The sequence below is a fragment of the Lynx canadensis genome, chromosome A3 (genome assembly GCF_007474595.2).
Source record: "Lynx canadensis isolate LIC74 chromosome A3, mLynCan4.pri.v2, whole genome shotgun sequence".
Classification (NCBI taxonomy): Eukaryota; Metazoa; Chordata; class Mammalia; order Carnivora; family Felidae; genus Lynx; species Lynx canadensis.
This window is the reverse complement of record NC_044305.1, coordinates 133,946,224-133,959,528: the sequence shown is the minus strand read 5'-3', so window position 1 is coordinate 133,959,528 and position 13,305 is coordinate 133,946,224.

Sequence of the window (13,305 nt, the reverse complement as noted above, 5' to 3'; positions counted from 1 at the left end):
CGGCTAAGGACAGCAGACCCATGGCGAGAGAGGTCAGGCAATGATGAACATAGAGACCATCGTGGGGGAGCAGTTTGAAGTAAGAGGAGCCCCTAAAAGTGTTCTAAGTAAATTTTAAAAAGCTGCGGGTGAGGGTCAAGAGAGATGGCATGGGTTGACCCCTGAAGGCAGTTCAGAAGCCAGGTGGAAGAACCCAACCACCCAGCTGGCTCCCGGAGGCCCATCCACCACCCTCCCCAGCAGCCAGTGTGGACCCTGAGTAAGGATAGCCAGACAGAGCCCGGTCAAGGCCGTGGGCAGGACACGCTGTCAGGCGGGGACACAGGAGCTCTGTCTTCATCCCAGCCTGGCCTGGCTTCCTGCTTCCTTGCTGGATGTGATTCCAAGGATCTGCTGGGACGGACCCTAGAGACATGACTATTTTCTCAAAGTCGTGCCTTGTAAAGCACTTAGTGAGGGAAAAGCAAAGGGGAAGAAAAAAAAAAGCTACATAAAAGGAACCACAGAGACTCAAAAAAAAAAAAAAATCCTCTGATAAGCTGCATTGAAATCACCTACTTAAGAAAGAAATTAATGTTAACTGCTAAGGTCAAAGAATGAAACTAAAGACATGGCTCTGAATTTTTAACCCCAATTTGTCATTCTGGTCACACGCTATGACTTCTCTGTGGATTTGACATTGATTCCACCGTTTAAAGCAGCCATGCGGTGTCCTGGCCCTCGGGCCCTCGGGCGGGCTGGCCGGCTGCCCACCCAAGTCAGGCTACGCCGGGGCCCCCCCGGTGCATGGATCCTGCCACTGACACAGGCCAGACACTGCCCCTTATCCTGTCAGTCCCCACCTACCGTTTGCCTGCTCTCTGCCAGGTGACATCCACAGAGGAAAATCCCTCTCGGGGGAATCAAAATCCCACGAAACCATTTCTCCTAGGGCTGGGTTATTTTCTAAATGGGAGGTCGACGGACATGAAAGAAACATGTTACACAAAGTGCTTTAAAATTCAAAACTAAACGATACTCTTCTCTTCTGCCGTCCATCACTCCCCACTGGTTAGACTAAAGCAAAGATTTGTGGCGTTCTTTAATAAGGCTTTTGTAGCATTGAGAATGTTGTCAAAGGCTCTGCAAGGCCAATTTAAGAAACTATTTTCCCAAAAGCATTTCAAGAGGAAGGAAGTGTTCTACCAATGTAATTTTTCTAATACGCTTGGGCTGAACACTTAGACATTCTAATTTCAATTGAGAACCAATCTTATTGTTCAGCATGACAGACATAATGAAAAAAGGACTCAACTTTCAGTGAACGGAAAAGAAAGCCCCTAATGCATCCATATTGCCTTGTTATTCAGCTCACGTGCTGTTATTACTATGTGCTCAATAAATACACATTAAACCTTTCACCAGCCCTAATTACTCAGATGAAAGCAAATTTTTGCATAAAGCCCATATTATTAAAATATTATCACACTCTTCCACACTAAGCTAATTGGGCACTATTTTCAGATTTTCAGCATTAAATTGAATATATTCTCAGTCATTACTTGGAGGCCAAGCAAACACATTTCTGAAGCCGTCAACACTTGGAAATCTGCCGCCTGGATCTCAGCTGCTAAGGTAATGATTGTTAAACTCCTTCTTCTGCACAGAAATGAGGAGCAAGGGCTTTTATTAAAGGCACTGCGGGTTTTCCTGATGCTTCAGCGCTCGGTGGAGACGGTGTCCAGACTATTCTGCTGGACCAGAAGTGAGACAGTCGTGCGTTCACCGCCAGGGTGGTGGCCAGCATCTTGCTATGCTCATGAGGGCAAAATCAAATAATTTAGTTTAAAGAGGAAAACTACTGCTTTCTCTTCCCTTTGTGCACACACGCGTGCACACATGTACCTCTCCCAGCAAAACTGTCTTGTCTCTTGTGTCCGTAACAGTCAGCTCCCCCTTGCCCATGTCAGGAAAAGAATCACATCAACAAAAGAGAAGCTGCCATGCTTTCTTTCTTTCCGCCACTTACAATGAAAGCCCAACATCTCTGCTCAGCCTAGCAGGGACACACACCCCAGCCTACTTTATCAAGTTGCCTGAAAGTAATAAAGTTGTTTTCATTTTTAAGAAAGGGGTATAGATAGCCTTGTGATGAGCATTACTTCATTTAATTAAAAATACTCGGGGCGCCTGGGTGGCGCAGTCGGTTAAGCGTCCGACTTCAGCCAGGTCACGATCTCGCGGTGCGTGAGTTCGAGCCCCGCGTCAGGCTCTGGGCTGATGGCTCGGAGCCTGGAGCCTGTTTCCGATTCTGTGTCTCCCTCTCTCTCTGCCCCTCCCCCGTTCATGCTCTGTCTCTCTCTGTCCCAAAAATAAATAAACGTTGAAAAAAAAAATTTAAAAAAAAAAAAATACTCACACTATTGAGAGAGGTTGTGGTTGCCCACATGGTTAAGAAGTATCTTCCAAGAATGAATGGATAAAGAAATCATGGTATATAAATATACACCTACAGATAGGTAAGTAGGTAGGTAGGTAGATAGATAGGTGATAGATAGATAGATAGATAGATAGACAATAAAATATTATTCAGCCTAAAAAAAGAAGGAAATCCCACCATTAGCAAAAACATGGCGGAACGTGGAGGACATTATAGTAAGTGAAATAAGGCAAACACAGAAAGAAGAAAACTGCATGAGCTTACTTATTTGTGGAATCTATAAAAACCAACTACAGAGAAGCAGAGAGTAGGACAGTGGTTACCAGGGGTGGAGACGTGGTAGAAAGGGGAGGTGTTGGTCAAAGGGGACAAAGTTGCAGTTATGTAGGACGAGGAAATCGAGAGATCTAAAGTACTGCAATGATGACTATAGTTAATAATATTGTATTGAGCACCAGAAACTTGCTAAGAGAGTAGACTCCAGATTTGTCTCATCACAAGAGAAATATGGCAACTCTGAGGGGGGATGTTAATTAGCCTGACTCTGTGCATCAATTTCCTGTGCATCGAATCATCACGTTGTACACCTTCAATATAAATTATTTTTCTTTTTAAAAATTAAAAATAGAAGTGTCTTCCATAAGACCAAATGAGCCTACTAAGGTGGCCCCGTGGCATGTAGGTTTGCATTTCAATCTAGAAAAACAAGCAGAAGGTGACTATCTTTAGACATAGCTTTGTTATCGAGCTGGCAGAGCCATTGAGGTTTTTCACCTTCATCTCTGTAAAACCCCAATCAGTTCTTCAGGTTCAAGTCAGCATTTCCTATCTGAGTATGTCAAGGTAGCAGTTCACCCACTAGGCAATCACTTATGCCGGGTACTAGGGCAGGCACAAAAAAAGCTTAGTAGGACTCGGGACGTGCCCTCACGCTGCTCCCGCTGGGGGTGACTGAGAAGTGTTTGCTCTTTGACTCATGGCACAGAGTGAGTCTAGATGCTAAAAATGGCTTACTTACCCCCTGGTCTAGGAGACCTGCTGGTTAGGTTACCATTAAATGAAATGCGGGGAAGCCTCTACTTTCCAAAATAATGTACACGACTTCGATTATATAACAGTGTCTTTAAAATATTTTTTGAACTGTGTAATATTTCAAATACACAGAAAATTATACAAATAATACAACACCCATAGAAATACATTTGGGATTTAATAATTCCTAACATTTTGACAAATTTCCTTCAGGGCTTTCATTTGAGAGGGGAAAAAGTGATTTTTTAATGTTTATTTATTTTTGAGAGAGAGAGAGCGAGAGCGCACGCGTGAGCAGGGGAAGTGCAGAGTGGGAGGGGCAGGGGATCGGAAGCGGGCTCTGCACTGACAGCAGGGAGCCCGATGAGGGGCTCGTAGCCACGTGATCTCAGGTGAGATCATGACTTGAGTCAAAGTCAGATGCTCGACCAGTTGAGCCACCCGGGCACCCCAAAGGAAAAGGTATTTTGAAAAAACAATACAGATAAGGAAGCTACCCATAGTGTTCATCTATAGACGAATGGATAAAGAAGCGATACGTATACATGCAACGGAATATTACTCAGCCATAAAAAATGAAATCTTGCCATTTACAGCAGTGTGGATGGATCTAAATGGTACACTAAGTGAAATAAGTTAGAAAAAGACCAATACCATATGATTTCACTCATATGTGGAATTTAAGAAACAAACGAGCAAAGGGAAAAAAGAAAAGGACAAACCAAGGAAGAGACTCTTAACTATAGAGAACAAATGGGTGGTCACCAGAGGGGACGGGGGTGGGGGGGGCGGGTAAAGTAGGTGGAGGGGACTGAGAGAACACTTGCTGTCATTAGAACTGAGCAAAGGACAGAAGCGTCGAATCACTGCATTGCACACCTGAAACTAATAGAACACTGTACATTACTGTACTGGAATTTAACATTTTTAATTAAAAATTAAAAAAATAAAAGAGAAAAGAACAACGCGGATGTCTTATAGCCCTTTTTATAAGTAATATGAATATTGTATTGCCGGTTTATAAACATTATATAAACGGCACGTGCTACCTATCTTTAATAGCTAATTTTTTTCACTTCATGCTTTGTTTGAAAACCTCATCGACATTAACACAGCCCATGTAGGGTACATTTTCCCTGCCGTATAGTATTCTACTGTTTGAACATGTGACAATTTGTTCATCTCTTAGCTCGGGATACACATTCAGGTGTTTCCAAGTTCTCTGCCTTCAACACAGTGGCACGTGATGGTCCCCACTGTTTCACATCTTCCCCAACACTGGGCATTTTTAATGCCCAGTCTTTCAGACTTGAATTTTTGCTCATCTGAGAGTGTAAGACATAATCTCATTGTTGCTCTCACGGGCGTGTCTCTGGGGTTGAACTTGGCCTCATATATTTGCTGTCCTTTCAAGTCTCCTGAGAATTGTCTAATCACATTTTTTTTTTATTGCCCACTTTGCTCCTTGTTGCTTGCCTTTACTTTAAAGGAGTTATTTGTATATTCTTTTTTTTTTTACTTTTTTGGTGACATCTTACCATACAGTTCACTCATTTGAAGTGCACGATCCAGTGGCTTCTAGTACACTCTCAGAGTTGGGTGACTAGTCACAGAGTTGGGTGTCCATCACTAAATCAATCCTAGAAGCAATTTCTAGAATTCCAGAAAATTTTCATTAGCCCCCAGAAATACTCTGTGCACTTTAGCCCCTACCTCCAGTCTCCTCATTTCCCCGGGCAACCACGAATCTTTTTTCTATCCCCCTGGATTTGCCCATTCTGGACATTTCATACAAATGGAATCCTACAACATACGGTCTTTTGTAATTGTCCTCTTTCATGTAGCATATTTTCAAGGTTTGTCCTTGTTGTGACATGTAACCACACTTGATTTATTTTTTTATCGTAGTAAAGTGTACATAACGTAAAAGGTACCATTGGAACCATCTTGAAGTGTACAAATTCTGTGCCATTAAGTACATCGTGATGCCACCGTCACCAACATCCATCTCCAGAAAATTTCCATCTTCCCAAGCCAAAACTCTATATCCACTCAACAAAAACTCCCCACCATCCCTCTTCCCTCCAGCCCCTGGCAACTGCCACCCTACTTTCTGTCTCTATGAGTTTGGCTAACTCTAAGTACATCATATAAGTGAAATTAGCCAGTATCTGTCCATTTGTGGCGGGCTTACTTCTCTTAGCCTGATGTCTTCAAGGTCCATCCGTTGTTGTGGCTTGTGCCAGAATTTCCTTATTTTTTAAGCCTAAATAAGATTCCATTGTGTGTATAGACCACATTTTATTGATCCATTCATTCATCATTCATTCACGGACACTCAGGCTGTTTCCACCTTTTGGATATTACACTACTATGAACATTGGTGTGCAAATATATAAGTCCTCACTATCAATTATTCTGGATATATGCCCAGCAAGGGAATTACTGGATCATGTGACTATTCTATGTTTAATTCTTTGAGGAGCTGTCACACTGTTGTCACTTTTATATGTCCCTAATACTTATATTTTATTGATTATATTTGTGGCAATTATCTTCCCCACCATGATTGTCTTCATCTTTATTGTACAAAATTTTAATTTGAATATAAAATTTATGAATGTTTCATGATGACTTTTGTTTCTTGTATCTTATTTAAAATGCTTTCCACCTGCAATGTTAGAAGATACTCTCCTCTATTTCCACATTTCCCATGTAAATCTTTAACTTACTGGAATTGGCCTCTTTGTATGTTATGAGGTAAAGATCTAATGTGACATTTTTTTTCCCCACATAGATGGTCAAATGTCTCAATCAGACGTTCCCCAGTAATTTGTAAATATACCTCTGTCCTAGATCAACTTTCCGTATGGCTCAATTTCTGGGTTTTCTGGCCTGCCTAGTTGATTGACTTCCTATTGTAACTTCAGTGTACTGTCTTAATTACAACAGCTTTTTATTTTTAATAAATCCTATTATTTAGAAAACAAGTCCCACATCACATTCTTTTCCTTTAAAATTAGCTTGGTTCTTTACTTTTGCACATGAACTTTAGAATTCTCTATTCAGTTTCCCGAATTGCATGGAATTTGTAGATTAGTATTAAGTTTGTACTGAAGCCTTTGTGATGTTGTCCCTTCCCACCCATGATACCGAGGTCCCAACTCCAACGACTTTGTTTTACCAATAAGGACCCCATTGACATTCCCACAACGGTGCAGAGAACCAAAGGAAGAACCAGCCTAGGGCCCCAGTCCCCATGTCTAAAGCTCCCACCACTAACTTCAAATAGGGACACCCTCCAAATGACAGAGTTTTGCCTTCCATCATCTTTCTGCATAACTCCAAGCATTCATTCCTTCGTTAGCATTTTTGAGTGTTGCCAGGCCTTTCAGCTCAGGTTGTGGGCACAGATCCTCCTACAATAGGATGGGGTTATGGGGGCTAAGCAACAGTCCACAGCCCTCCCTTGGAATTAAAATTGGCTCAGAACGCTTGGTGGTCAGCGAAGAGGGACAGCGGCAGTGGCTGGGAGGAAAGAGAATGACACGTTGTTGTGGAAGGACACAGCACTGGGGTCAGAGGCTGTGCACGTGGGCCATGCTGACTCCTGTTCACCAACCCACAGGGGAAGAGAGTGCAGACACCAGAGTGGGTCAACGTATTAAAACAAAGTATGATCAGCGAGGGCACAGCACTCACTTCCTATGGCCAAACATTTGCTCCATGGAGGCAAATTACACAGAAACCAAATTACAATCAGAAGTTTGTTCAGTGACCTCAGAGCGAGAGCATGGAGAACTGGCTATGATTTGAATGTGTCCTGATGTCAGGTGAGCCTGCTTTCATAGCAGGGCCCTGTTGGCACTGGAGGTGGGTGGTCCCAGGCTGGGCACCGTCCCCAGGGTCTGCCCCCTGAGTGTTCCCCTCCAGGACTGTCGCTCCCCTTTGCAAATACACACTCTTTCCTTGGGCGTGCTCATATTGTGACCTGATTGGAGCCAGGTTCTTTTTCTCCTCTCATCTGAATTAGAGTTTAAACCTTAAAGTGGGTTGTTTCCAATTACTTGTCCAGAAGAAGCCCCATTAGGCCAGCAAGGAAACCGAGGATGGAAGAAAGTAAGAGATTCACTTATTCAAGGCTGCCCAGTCGGTGATGGCCTACACTGCATTTCAAGCCAGGTTTTAATCCAACAGGGGAAATGTCTGAAAATACAAAGTCCCAAAGGTTAAGGGGCTAATTTGGCACCTAATCACATCAGCCTCTGAGGTTAGGAAACTTGGAAGGGAGACTCCCCCAACTCCCACCCTGTATGACTTCCCATGGCGCCTCCAAAATGTGCTCACGCAAGTGCCTCACACTTGCTGATAGCCGGGCTCTGCCCCCACCCCAGATGGTCCCAAACACACAAGAGGCATAAGACACCAAGCCACGTTGTTTCACTTTTCCTGTCAAGTCACCTGTCAATCTACACAGGGTCAACTTCAGGGAGCACTGAGAGTCCTCTCCTCTAGGGCCCACAGCCCTCCTGTCCCTGCCCCACATGCCAGAACTTTCTGGCCCCTTAGGACATCACCCCACCCCAGAGCTGCCACCCACAGTCCTTGGGCTGGTGATGACCATTATTTCTGGCCCCATCCCCAGGGCAGAGGTAGGTCTTACCTATATATCCTGGACCAGCACACCTTTCTCTGACCGTGGCCATGGCCCTCATCAGGAGCATGGAGTCTCTTGGCTAGCAAAGCCTCTGTGCCTTCCCTCTGTGACCAAAGATGCCCTCCTTTCCAGAACACTGGAGCAGAAGGAAGGAGGGAGTAAGGCCAGAAGAAAATTCCATCTGGCCAAACATTTAACAGGTAGGCACTGAATGCCTGGAGGACAGACATGTTGCAAGGAAATGAGCCCTAAAAGAATTCGGGACACTAGGGCCCTAGTCCCTCTGCTATGAACTCAACCAGTAGCCTGGAGACTGTCAGTGTAACCTCTCTTTGCCTCAATTTCCCCTTCTGCAAAGGAGGAAGATTTGGGCTAGATGATCTCTGAGCTCCCTTTCATCTTTGGTAGCTCATGAGTCTCTGGCATGAGCATTTTCAAGTATTGTCTAAAAGTGACATAAAATAAACAAGTTTAATAAAACATATACAGATAACTATATTCCAATGAGATGCAAGTCCTCTTAAGATTACTTCAAGATCGGGGCGCCTGGGTGGCGCAGTCGGTTGAGCGTCCGACTTCAGCCAGGTCACGATCTCGCGGTCCGCGAGTTCGAGCCCCACGTCGGGCTCTGGGCTGATGGCTCGGAGCCTGGAGCCTGTTTCCGATTCTGTGTCTCCCTCTCTCTCTCTCCCCTTCCCCCGTTCATGCTCTGTCTCTCTCTGTCCCAAAATAAATAAAAAACGTTGAAAAAAAATTAAAAAAAAAAAAAAAGATTACTTCAAGATCAGCAGGGGCGCCTGGGTGGCTTTGTCAGCTAAGCGTCCGACTTGGGCTCAGGTCATGATCTCTTGGTTTGTGGGTTTGAGCCCCGCGTCGGGCTCTGTGCAGACAGCTTTGGAACCGGTTTTGGATTCTGTGTCTCCCTCTCTCTGCCCCTCCCCCTGCTCACATTCTCTCTCTCTCTGTCTCAAAAATAAACATTAAAAAAATTACTTCAACAATATTGCAAGACGATTCTGGATAACTTCATGGAAGTCACCCCTACATGACTTGTAAGAATGGATGGTCACCCAAAGCAGAAAATATTTGTGTAGGAAGGGAAAAGGAAATAGATCCTATGGTGTAGGCATCCCACTATAGTGTTTTAAGTTATTTTAGGTTTTGGCCCCACGGTGGGAGAAAAGAGCTACCTGTACCATGTTCAAATGGGTTGTCCATTTTCCCATGTACATTGCACACAAGAAGGACGTTTATCCTGTGAGGTAATACAACCATGTTTATTTAGATGGTTAAGTGCCAGGCAACAAATTCAGAATGTATACGTTGTATTGACAATTCAATTTTTAAATCTGTTTCTGTTGAAGTTTCTTTCTTTTCTAACTTCTCCAGGCTACCTTCTCCTTACCTCAGGAGTTCCTGAACTGGGTCCGTGGACAGTAAGAGGCTTATGGATCACTTCAGAGAGTCCTTGACCCCTAAAGTTGTAGAGGATGTTTACTTTCGCATATTAGCTTTCATCTGATTTTCAAAGGGGTCCTTGACCCAAAATATGGCCTCTGATGACGCTCCCTGTTCTTATACACGGGAGAAAATGTTTCAGGCAAGATCTGTATGTGAACAGGCGGCTTGGCAGAAAGAGTCTCGATTCTGGCATCAGAGAGACCTGGTTGAAATCGCGTTGCCAGCTGAACTCTACTTTTGGACAAGATACCCAGGTACTGTGACTCTCAGCTGCCTCATCTCTGTAAAATGTGAGTAATAGCATTTGCCCACTCCGTGGTGTTATTGTGCGGATAAAATTCTTCAATATCTGTAAACCCCCAGCACCTGGGTGGTGCTCAGCGGGCGGTACACCTTATGAAGTCCCTCACTGTCAAGGCAAACCAGAGCTGCCTCCCGAGAGGAACCAGCATGCCCCACAGGACCTCACGTTGCTTCGGAACTAAAACACCAGCACAGGCCAGTCAACCAAACCTCTTTGAACTCAGTGTTTCTTTGCCTTCAGGAGTGAAATTTCTCCTCGAGTGGCTTCCATGAGGGCTGACTGAGGATTTCCATTGACCAAATGTCTAACCCTGGGCTTCCAACACCAGCCCTCACGCACACATTATAAGAGGAGAAAATGGCTTCCACACCCACCTCCACGCTCAGCCTAGATACTGTTTTCTCCTTCCACCTTTGCCAACAAAGCCACTTCCTTGTCCTCGAGGCACCTACGGATCCTACTTCTACTTCCTCCTTGACTTTCATTTCTCATACCTTGTCTGCACTAGAAACAGCTCCCACTTCCTGCTAGCCCCGCACTCTCTGAGCACTTCCTCCACGGCTGTCCTCCTTATCAGGAGCTTCCGCCCGTATCTCTAGGGGTGCTTCTAAGCCATGCCGCCTGCCTTGACTGGAAAGCCAGCAAGTCGGTAAGCTCCTACCAAATATGCTGTGTGCCAGAGGCCCAGTTGGGGACAGCGGAGACCTGCTAGTCCCCACCTCTATGCAAAATCAATAGAAATTGAGTTTCAAGAGCTTGCTGCCTAACGCTCCCTATCCCCCTGGAATGAGGACCCGGATGAGTGTTCGTACTCAGCTCCACCACCAACTGTGAGCTTCAATCTAAGAGTCAGATGAGACACAGCCTGTATTTGAATGTAATGACAAGCTGGTCACTCAACAGATCTCTCGGCCAGACCAGCCAAGAACTGCAGGAGGGAGAGAACGGTGGGATCCTTTCTGGGAACAATGCTGCTAAGCCCCTCCAACTCCCATGAGCGTAGAAAGACCTTGAAAACTTGAGGTTCGTATGATAAGATTGTTATATGATGACAACAACAACAACCTGTTATGGTTGTTACCAGGTGCTTAACCTGCATTATTTTTTATCCTTGCAATGGGGACATTATTCTTCTCATTTTTGCAGGTATGGAGTGTGAGGTTCAGAGGTAAATGACCTCCCCCTCATGGTCCCGGTAGAGCCAGGTCTGTCTGGTGCCACTGCCACCGCCACACCCCCTCTCCCAGTGTTGTTGCTTACGGCTCTAGAAGAAGAGTTCCCACAAGCCACAGGGGTCGTTAGATATTGTAATATGATGATGAACCAGGAAGACTTCGACTTTTCCTTTCCTGTTCTTCTAAGGCAGTCCTTCTTTAGGGACATGGTCGAAGAGGCATAAACAGACACCATAGCCAGGGAAAGGGTTACCCGGACCCCAGCTAGCTCCACCTGTCCATAGAGTCTGGAGTCTTCCCCATGAGAAAAGGAGCCCATGTCAAGAAACCCAAGTCTAACGAGGAAGCGACAGCATCATGGTGGTCTAAGTCACTTCCCCAGGAGAGCCGTCCATACCCCAAGTCATCACGGAACCCTCACCCTCAGTCGGTAGCAGTGCTTGAGTTTCTAGACTGACAAATCTGTTGAGCGTCCACGAGAACAACCAAAGTGCAGTTCCTTTCACGGGGGGTTCTGTTGGAAGCCATTTTGCAAAGTTGGAAACCCACGTTCAGTTGATCAGACTGACGGACTTGGCCCTCGGCAGGACCCAGGGTGGCCAATGGCTGAGGCCCCCCCTTAACCCCACCAAGTGTTAGCAGGTGACAGTCCTGACTGGCCCCTCTCAAGGAAGGGCGTGCATCAAACTGATGAACGCTGCAGAGAACTGAAACAAGGCCATCCCTAGGGGCTGTTGGATTTGCTGATGAAGCAGTTCCCCCGAGTGACTGCCTGTTAGCAATGCCACAGAGGGCGTGCCTTCATCAAATCCCCCGAGACAACACCGCAGTGGACGAACGCGAAGTTCACCGTCAGCGGGAGGGAAGGCTCTGTTCTGGCAGTTATTAGCTCGTGGCCTCAAAGAGGTTATTTCCACCCTTTGGACCTCTGCTTCCTCCTCTGCAAAAGACAGTTAACAAGACCTCCTTGCAAAGTTTTTGTAAGAACGAATGGGACGGTGTGGGCAATGCCTTGGCACCCGGGAGGTCCTCGATACGGGACAGCTGACATTACCGCCCCTTAGCTGAACACCCGACACTGGAGCGACCAATTACTAGGCTTCCGAACAGAAAACTCGAGAAGAGGATTCCTCTTTGTAGCCAGGGAATTCTACAGCCGCCAAGTTGTGCACAGGCCCCAAGAGGGGACTTACGGTAAAGAGCACCCCCCACCCCGCATGCACACACATACAACAAAATTAGCGTCAGGCTCTGAGGGCCTCAAAAGAATCACAAGGCCCCGGATGCACAAATCAGATGCATTTCTTAAGAGAAGTTAAGAGGTATCTTAACTTCTCTTAATTTCCAGAAGCAGGTGCCCCAAATAACGCTCCCCCTGCGAAGGCTTGAGTCTGAGAGCTACATTAGGTGCTAACAAATTGCCGAAAGGCAGATGATTGTCTTGTAGTTTCTCACCCCCACCCCCTCCCAGCAGGTTTCGGCAACCGATTGATAGTCTCCATGGCAACTGCCAAAGCCCCGCTCAGCTGAAATCCCTGCCCCCTGCCCAGCTAGTAGGATGGTCCTCACTGCTGAGTTACTGGGCTCTTTCAGATCCCTGAACAAAGGTTATTTTGAAATGGCTTACCCGGCTGGGAGCTGAGCACTTTGTCCCTGAAACCAGGTGCCCAGATGACGAGGACTTCCCTTGAACGGTTGGAGCCTTACCAAACAGGGAATCATGGGTCTGATGATTAGAATAATCAGACGGATTGAAACAAGGAAGAACCGTAACCGGGCCATCAACCCGTGAGCACTTTTGGAGACATGTGAGCCCGACAAGTTCTACTGGGCTCCACAAGCAGCCATTGTTTAGAAGGTTTATACAATAGCACCACCTGGGAAAACCCACTTGCTGTCAGGGCTTCACAAAAGCACTTTGCTGAAATCGGCCCAGCACCGCCAGCATAAGGGCAGACCCCTGCCCGCTGCTGGGACTATGCGGCTGCCCCTTGCCATATTCCAGAAGGTTATTTCAAGTACATTTAAGCAGGATAAAAACAACAACAACAACAAAGAGAGGAAAATCACAAACTATGTCTGGCTACAGGGAGTTCGGGGAAGCAGAGAAACCAGGCTTCCCCAACCTGCATAGTTCCCTGCCAGACCGATGACAATGACGGGGATTAAAATTAAAAGAGAAGGGACACAATGACCTTTTTCATTTAACTTCAAGGGCAAGCTCTTTTGGTTTGCAGCCACAGCGGCCAGCCCCTCA